Source organism: Eptesicus fuscus, chromosome 15 (assembly GCF_027574615.1).
Source record: "Eptesicus fuscus isolate TK198812 chromosome 15, DD_ASM_mEF_20220401, whole genome shotgun sequence".
NCBI lineage: Eukaryota > Metazoa > Chordata > Mammalia > Chiroptera > Vespertilionidae > Eptesicus > Eptesicus fuscus.
In genome coordinates, this window is record NC_072487.1 from 5,771,081 (window position 1) to 5,780,914 (window position 9,834).

Consider the following 9,834-nt stretch of genomic DNA (forward strand, 5'->3'; position numbering starts at 1 on the left):
TCTGCCGGCCTGGTCACCCCTAACTGCCCTCTCCTGCAGGGTTGATCACCTCCAACTGCCCTCCCTTGCAGGCCTGGTCCTTCTCAACTGCCCTCCCTTGCAGGCCAGATGCCTCCCAACTGCCCTCTCCTGCTGGCCATCTTGTGGTGGCCATCTTGTGTCCAAATGGGGGCAGGATCTTTGACCACATGGGGGCAGCTATACTGTGTGTTGCAATCTGTATATTACTCTTTTATTAGATAGGATAGAGGCCAGCTGGTTTGCCCTGAAGGGTGTCCCGGATCAGGTGGGGGTTTCCTTGGGGTGTGGGGTGGCCTGAGCGAGGGGCCTGTGGTGGATTGCAGGCCAGCCACGCCCCCTGGCAACCCAAGCGGAGACCCTGGTATCTGGAATTTATTTTCCTTCTACAATTGAAACTTTGTAGCCTGGAGTGGAGCCAAGCCTGGGGCTCCCTCTGCGTCGGCAGCCATTTCTGTTGGGGTTATAATTGAAACTTTGTTGCCTTAAGTGGGTGGGCCCGGCCAGGGTGTGCGGAAAGCTTTGCTTCCCCTGTTGCCGGAGGCAACCCTGGCCTGCTCTCTCAAGCTCCATTCTGCCGCCATTTCTGTTTGAATTTGTTTACCTTCTGTAATTGAAACTTTGTAGCTTGAGTGGAGGCTTAGGCCTAGCAAGAGCAGGCGGAAAGCTTGGCTTCCTCTGTTACCTAGGAAACCTTGCTCTCTGTGGCTGTAGACATCTTGGTTTGAGTTAATTTGCATGCTCGCTCTGATTGGATGGTGGGTGTGGCTTGTGGGCGTGTTGGAGGTATGGTCAATTTGCATATTTTTCTATTATTAGGTAGGATAGCTATTATTTATGTATATATAATTTAATTTTACAATTGAGAATATGCACATTGCTCTGCAATTTGATTGTTTTCCTTTGAGAGTTATTTCCATCGGAATGTGTGTAGCTACAAGTAATGGAAAGCTCAGAGATTTAAATATGAGGGGTTTTATTTTTCTCCTGTTTTCTCACGTGCACTCAGAGGTGGCTGCTGGCCTTCCTTCAGCCGTTCAGGTTCCATTAGGGACCTCTGTCTCTTCTCTGTGATCCTTGGTGCTGGCTTTTGCCCCAGGTTTGTCACTTCAGAGGCATGAAATGGCCACCACAGCTCTGAACATGGAGCCCATAGGGAGGAGAGAAAGGGCAGCTCCAGCTACACCAGTTCCCTTTTATTAGAAAAGAAAAATTTCCCCAGAACACACCCTCGCCCCCACCCCAGTAGACTCCCACTTACCCAGGATTGGCTGGGTGCGTGTCCCATGGTGATCCCTTGCTGCAAGGGTTGCATCAACATCACGTGCCTCTGCTCACCGTGGGCCAGAGCCGTGCTGCAGCCAGCTTCCTCCTCTGTGGGCCTGGACTGTGCAAGGGCTTCCCTCTGTCCCGCTCTGGAAGAGGGACCGCTCTGTCAGAACATGTTCATGTTCACATCACCAGGACCTAAACCAGAAAACTCTCTCTCCCTGCAGCTTCTGGAAATGGTGAGGACTGTAGAATGGAATATTCTGTGGTCCCGATGAGTCCTGTTACCACTAACAAATAACTAAGGTTTGTCCTATGATTCTTCAGACATAATCATAGAACGAGCTGGCTCATACCAGTGAATGGCTGCCAGGGGAAGAGAGAGGCCGGGCTCACAGTGTCCAGGTTTCCTTTGAACTCTCACCTTGTCATCTGACGAAGGATTTCCCACATGATTGGTGCAAAGCAGTCACGCAGGGTGGACGTCACGTCTTCCTTACGGAAATGAAGATGTAGGTTCACACAAAAACCCATCCACACATATTTATAGCAGTTCTATTTATAATTGTCAGAAACTGCAAGCACACAAATGCTCTCCAAGGGTGAATGGAAAACCTATAGTAGATGGAGACAATGGAATAGTATTCAGCAACAAAAGGGAACAAGCTGTTGTTACATGATTAAACCGCAAAGGCAGTGTGCTGGTGAAAGAAGCCAGTCTCAAAAGACTCTCTGCTCTATGATTCCATTTGTGCCATATTCTCAACCAGACAAAATCACAGGGTTAGAGAACAAGTCCGTGGCTGCCAGGGGCTGGAAGGGAGAGGAAGAGACAGAAAACAGGAGTGTTTTGCCTGATGGGACTGTCTATACCCTGATGGGGGTGGTGACAACTTGAATCTGTGTGTTACAATTCCTGCAGCTGTACATTTTTTAAAAAATCACTTTACTGCAAAGCAAAATACAAGTGGATCATGGACAGTGTGCAAACTGCACTGGTCCGTGAGCAGATAGGTAGGAAAGTTGAGAGTATTTATAGCCCTTTTCAAATGTTATGCTTGTTCTGTTCATATTTATTAAAATGTAATTTAAATTCAACAATAAAATGTAATTTAATTTTAAATGAAATTGCCACCTAACACTAAACAATCAGAGCCTATATTTTATAACTATTTTTAAATTTCACTATTTCCAGTAATTTGTTTCCATTTTAACTATTTTTTAAGTGTGTAATTCATTGGCATTAAGTTCACTCGCATTATTTTGCAACCACCATTCATCTCCAGAACTTTTTCATCTTCTCAGTGAAACTCTGTGCCCAGTAAACAGTAATTCCCACTCAGTCCCCAAGCCCTGGTGATCCCCATGCTACTTTCTGTCTCTGTGAATTTAACTATTCTAGGTACTTTATATAAGTAGAATCACGCAATATTTGTCCTTTTGTGCCTGCCTTATTCACTCAGCATAATGTCCGTCCACATTGTAGCATTTGTCTGAGTTTCCCTCCTTTTTAATTAAGTCTGAGCACTAGTCCATCGTCTGGATACACCACGTTTTGTTCATCCATCCATTTTCCAGTGGACACTTGCCTTGCTCCTACCTTTTGGCTGTTGTGAATAATGCTGCCATGAATGTGGACATCTCTTTGAGTCCCTGCTTTCAGTTTTTTAGGATGCGTACCCAGAAGTAGAATTGCTAGCTCATAGGTTAATTCTATATGGGAAACTACCATAACTCTTTCCACGCGGCTACACCATTTTACATTCCCACCAGCGGTACACAAGGATTCCAGTACCTCCACATCCTTGCCATCTATTGCTGTTTTCGGTTGTGTGGTTGTGTGTGTGTGTGTGTGTGTGTGTGTGTTTTTATTTTTTTTTTTTATAATAGCCATTCTGATGAGTTCAGTGAAATATCTAATTTGTGGCTTTGGTTGGCATTTCCCTAATAATCGGTGATGTTGAGCATCTTTTCATGTGTTTATTGACCTTTCCAGTAACTCTTTTTATTATGCTTTATAAAGTCTTTTTCACATGAGATTGGAAGTGAAACAAACCAACCCCTGCTTTAAAACAACTATGGGAGAAGCAGGGGTGCCCGGCAGCTGTGGATGTGCAGAGTGAGGGAAAGACTGGGTACACAGAGGTCGGGGTGGGGAGGGAGAGGTATTGGTGAGTGTCCTTTATCAGCCTCAACTACTTTCCCATAAAAGGACCCGCGGGAGGCTCTGCTGCCTCTGGCCACCACCTAGGCCCGGCTGACAGCTGAGTGCAGCAATCACAGTCCCTGCAGCTGCGCTTCAGTGTTAGACGTTCGAGTTACCCAATGATCTAAAATTGCAGCCGATGACCTTTCAGCAAATGCCAAAGTTCTCTCGGGGCACACAGGGCAGAAACCACAGAGCAGCTGCAGCGGAAAGCCCGGAAGGGAGCGGCGCTCCCAGCTCACATTTCTCTCCTTTCCAGGGCTGCTCTGGCTGCGAGGAGCTGCCTGCCTCTATGTCCTGAGGACAAGCAGGCCCTCCCGACAGAGGAGGCAATCTGGCACGTGGGCCATCTTCGTTAGCAATTCTGCTCACAGGCCTTGCGTACACTCTCTCATGCTTTTTAAGAAAAGTTTTCAATCAGAAGGTTTTATTGTAAGAAACAATGCCATCTGGTAAAAAATGCAAAAAAAAGTTACATAATTATATCAAAAATTTTTTAAAAATCTGCACATTGGTCCCATTGGACTACAGACTTACTACCTACTCGAGGGGTGACACTGACTGCCATTTTACTCTGCTGCCCAAGGGGAATCTGGTTCCTGGCAGATTGCACCCACTTTTTCTCAGGCACCAATGAAATCAGCTTGATGCTTAAGCATCAACTTTGTAGGATAACAGGAAAGAAAGCTAGTTACACCAAGTCCAGTTTTCAATGGGTAAAAATTATATAAGAAAGTGCTGCAATCATTCTTCAAATGCAAAACAAAGTTAAAGTGGGACTGGCATATGTTAAGCCTGTGTCTTAATTTTGTAGTATCCATTGTGTCTTCTACTTATATTCTCATCATACTCTGCTTTTTTCTTTTTAATTTTTAAATAGCATTTTAGGTTTACAACAAAATTGAAAGGAGGTATAGAGACTTCCCATTTCCTCTGCACCCACACATGCATATCCCCCCACTATCAACATCACCCACCAAAATGAATAGATTTACCAAGGATGAACCTACATTAAAACATTATCTGCCCTAGCCAGTTTGGCTCATTGGATAGAGGGGCGGACTGTGGACGGAAGGGTCCTCGGTTCGATTCTGGTCAGAAACTTGCTGGAGCTGACCGGTAGACCTTGAGAGATGGATGAATTATTACTCTGACACATGTTTCTATGAAAGAGAGGGCTAAGGGACTGCTTGGCTATAGAGACCAAATAGCCTCGTTCATCTGCCTCCTTAGGCTTTTATTGTAACAACAGCTTGAACTAAAATTGACTGTTAGATACTATCAGCAGGGTAAGCATCCTTGAGAAGACACATGTGTCTGTAGTGTCTTTTAAGCAAGGACGTTTTGAAGTCTAACTATAAAGATTCCAGTAAAACACCCGGGGGCTCAGACTTGGTTGGAAAAGTCAAGGCAGGGGCTGCTGCCTTTGGCAAACTCCTCCCAGGAGACCCCCGACCTTTCAGAGAACCCTCCTTACAGACTTTCCAACCAAGTCCCATGCTTACCCACAGAAACTTATTATTTTATTGATCTTTTTAAAGAACCAGCTTTGGTTTTATTGATTTTCTTTGTTGATTTTTTTGTTTTCAATTTCATTGATTTCAGCTCTAATTCTTATTATTTCTCATCCTATGCTTACTTTGGTCTTAATTTGCTCTCTTTTTTTTTCTAGTTTCTTACAATGTTTAACCTCTCTTTTTTTTTCTAGTTTCTTACAATGGTTAATTTTTTTCTAATATATACATTCTATGCTATAAATTTCCCTTTAAGCACTGTTTTCACTGCATCCCACAAAGTTTGACAAGCTGTGTTTTTATTTTTTAATTAGCTCAAAATATTTTTAAATTATTCTTGAGATTCTTCTTTCATCCACATATTATTTAGAAGTATGTTGTTAACTCTCCATGTATTTTGGTGTGTTCCAGTTAGTTTTCTGTTATTAGTTTCTAATTTATTTCCATTGTGGTCTGAGTGCAGATATTGTATGATTTCTAGTCTCATAAATTTGTTAAGGTATGTTTTATGGTCACAAATGAGGTATATCTGGGTGTGTGTCTGCTGTTGTTGAATGAAGTAGTCCACCGATGCTGCTTATATCTTTTTTCATTTAATAAAGTTTTATTTTTCAAAATGTACAGCTGGTGGTATCTGTTGCTCATGCATCTTCCCAGCAGCCAGAGCCTCCCACCTTGGGTGTTTCTGGTAAATTACTTGAGCTCCATGCTTTGGAACTAGCTTAATAGATGATTTACTAAGGAGCTCCTGAAGGGCTGCCCTGGCCAAGGAGCCTTGGATTCCAGTCTCTGAGACAATAGCTGGGTTATAAGCTGACAGTAGGGAACTTCCTTACAGAGTTTGTCATACGTCGCTTTGTCAGACAAGACTAGGTTATTGAGCTTGTCTGAAATTTGCCTTCGCATGACTTCTTCTTTTTTGGGCTTGCCCCACAATTTGTTCACTGGGTCTTTGTCTTTTTTGGCTATCTTTCTGGCACCTTCTTCTTGTTGTCCTTAGGTGGCATAATGAACTCGAAGAGCAGCTGCTACCACTGCAACATCAATCAGATGTCGGACTAATGAAAGCCCAGTTTTATCTTATTGATTGACTAGTGGCCCGGTGCATGAAATTCGTGCACGGAGGGGGGGAGAGTCCCTCAGCCAAGCCTGCACCCTCTCCAATTGGGAACCCCTTGGGGGATGTCCGACTGCTGGTTTAGGCCCGATCCCACTCACAATCTGGGACTGCTGGCTCCTAACCGCTCACCTGCCTGCCTGCCTGATCACCCCTAACTGCCCTCCCCTGCCAGCCAATTTGGTTCTGATTGGTCAGTTTCTATACCAATTCGCATCAAAAGCTCTGCCTCCTAGGCAGCCATTGGCTCCTCACAGTTGAACCAGATTTGGTTCTGATTGGTCAGTTTCTATACCAGTCCACATCAAAAGCTCCACCTCCTAGACAGCCATTGGCTCCTCACACTTCACTCAGATTTGGTTCTGATTGGTCAGTTTCTATGCAGTCAGCATCTCTGGGCCTATCAACGGGGCCTGATCAGAAAGGTGGAGCTGATCAGCAGCCCCGGTGGAGGCCTGGAAAGAAATGGAGGCCCGGCTGCTGGCCAGACTGGGAGAGAAAGAGAGAAGCGAGTGCTGATCAAAAGCTGCCACAGAGGCAACAGATCAGTCCCTGCTTCTCTCTTCAGGCCTCTCTCTGGCCCTGATTCACAGCCCCCTCAGCAGTCAGTGCTGGGGCACTGAGCCTGCAGTGGAAGCAGTCAGCATTGGGTTGCAGGACTGACTTCTGGTTGGTCAAACCTCGGTGGTTACTGGTCATTACAACCCAGGGTTTTTATATATTAGGATGGTATTAAGTTCAGCTGTGTCCTCACTGATTTCCGGCCTGCTGTATCTGTCCATTTCTCCAACTATTACAATGGTTTCATCTATTTCTTCTTGCAATTCCATCAGTTTGGACTAAAGTAGTTTGACTCTCTGTTGTTAGGAGCATACATGTTAAGGATTTTTATATCTACGTGGAGATACAGTCATAGGCAGACATAACCAAATACAGTTTGCTATTATTACTTTGAACAAACTGTTATACACTAGCACAGTGGTTCTCAACCTTTTTAATGCCATGACCCTTTAATACAGTTCCTCAAGTTGTGGTGACCCCCCAACCATAAAATTATTTTCGTTGCTACTTCATAACTGTAATTGCTACTGTTAATGAATCGTAATGTAAATATCTGTGTAAATAATTTTATGGTTGGGGGGTCACCACAACTTGAGGAACTGTATTAACGGGTCGAGGCATTAAAAAGGTTGAGAACCACTGTGCTAGCAGCTCTTAAGAGTAAGAAAAGTAAAAGTTTTTATTTTACCTTCAGTGTTTTCCCTTTTTCTATGTAGATCTAAGTTTCTGGTCTATATTATTTTTTCTTCTCTCTAAATAACCTCTTTTAACATTTCTTGAAAGGTCAGTCTAATTTTTTTTGGTCTGAAAATGTCTTTATTTCTTCTTCACTCTTTTCCTATGTTTATTTCCTCTGGCTTCTTTCAGGATTATTTAATTTATCTTTGTGGAGGTTTATGTTCATTTGTTTTTGTAGTTTGAAGATGTAGGGTTTCTTTTGCATTTGTTTTGCTTGGTGTTCCCTGAGCTTCCTGGATTTGTAGTGTGGTGTCTGACATAAATTGGAGGGATATTCTCAGTCATTATTGATTCAAATATTTTTTTGTTCCTTTCTCTCTTTTTTTTCTGGTATTCCTATTTCATATATGGTATATCTTTTGTAGTTGTCCTACAGTCCTTGGATATTCTGGCTTTGTTTTCTCAGTTTCTGTTTTAAAATTTCAGGGATTCTATTGATATATTCCCTGGCCCAGAGCCATGTCCACCCCATCAAAGGCATTCTTCATTTCTGTAACAGTAGTTTTTAATCTCCAGTATTTCTTTTCTTTCTCTCTCTCTCCCTTTTCTTTCTTTCCTTCCTTCCTTCCTTCCTTCCTTCCTTCCTTCCTTCCTTCCTTCCTTCCTTCCTTTCTCTTTTACTTTTTTTAGGATATCCATCTCTCTGCTTACATTGTCCATCTGTTCTTGAATGTTGTCTACATTATCCATTAGAGCCCTTAGCATATTAATCATGATTGTTTTAAATTCCTGGTTTGATAATTCCAACATCCCTGCCTTGTCTTGCTCTGGTGCTTGCTCTGCCACTTCGCAATGTGTGTCTTGCCTTTGGTATGCTTTGCAACTCTGTTGATAGGTGTGCTGATGTACTGGGTAAAAGGAACTACTGTAAATGGCTTTTTGTAATGTGATGGTGAGAGGGAGGGAAGGGTTCTACAGTCCTGTGATTAGGTCTCAGTCGTTTAGTGAGCTTATGCCTCTGGACTGTGAACTTCACAGTGTTTCTCAGTTTGCCCACCCCTCCTTAGGTGAGTGGGCTGGAATTAGGCATCTCCCCTCCCCAGGTCCGTCAGGCTCTGGTAAGACCAGGTGAGGCGCTGGCTAACTCGTTTTCCCTGAGGGCTGGCCTTGTGAAGAGCAGAGTGTTCTGCTATTTTTCAAACGGTCCCTTTTCCCTTCCACCCTGCCAGAAGCCCCAGGGCATTTTCCTCGGATATTTTCTATGGCAATAGGGCCAGGCTTCAGAGGCAAACCTCACCACCGTGTACCTCCCCCGACCATGACTGGAATGTTTAACTCACAGACCCGCCCACACTGAGCCTACAGCAACTTGTCAATTACAGTTCGGTTCTCTTAACGCGAAGGTCCCCCTTGCGAGTCTCTCCTCTGGAAACCCAGGATCCCTGTGTTCAACTCTTGGTCTCTCTAATCTCAGGGGCAGCGGTTTGCCTGTGTCTTACTGTAGCATCGGGATCCGAGAGGAATTGTTGTTCTTCAGTCTGTTAGGCGTTTTGTTTGTTAGGATGGAGTGTCATCAGGGTGGTACTGTTGGATAAACCTAGTCGGGAATAACAGGAAAGGAGCAGAGGGAAGGCCAGATGACACAGGCGCGCCATTTGCGCAGCTTTGCCAGGAAGCTGCAGTGGAACACTCTCCAGAAAGCCACCGGGTGTCCCAGCGGGACTGGGCAGGGAGAATAGACACATTCTCATGCAGTGAGGACTGGATGACATGGGAAGGTACTTTCCTGTCAGTCACACCTGGGAACAGGTCATTGGCCAGAGCAGGTGTGGCCCCTGCAAGTGCGGGAAGATTTGAGATACTTACTCCCCTGAACGGAGGAGTTCACACTCTTGGTTCTCCTACACGCTTGGCTCTTGTGTTTTGGGGGCTCCTGGGACTCTTGTTGCAGGGGGTGTGCTCTCTTGGCTCCCCTGCATTTGCCCACAGGACTCACAGCTGCGTGGACTTCACACACAACGGGCTGTAACTGGTGTGGGGCCGTGCCAGACCCAATGCCACCACGGAAAGAAAAGTTTGGATACCGGCTTTGCTTCTAGCTCAACTGAATCCCCGGTTGTACATCTTCTAGGACCGGATTAAGGGAAGCAGGCCTTTGGAAACCCAAGGATGTAATTGTACAAAAATAAAGCTTTCTACCACATCTCATCTTCCCATGGGGGCCTCTGGAATGCTCATTCCAGCAGTGCCCCAGGAACCCCACTCCCACTAGCAATGGAGAAAGACCATCCACTCATTCCACTGAAAGCAATGGCACTGGTGTGGGGGCGTATCATTTCCATCCGGCTCCCAGACCGACACATCTCCCTCGGTGCTTGGAGAAACTGAAGGTATAAGAACTGACAAATTGGTTAAAAACCAAAAGGTGCTTTGTGAGTGAGAGGACTTTTCTTCAAGACCGGCCTCAGTGG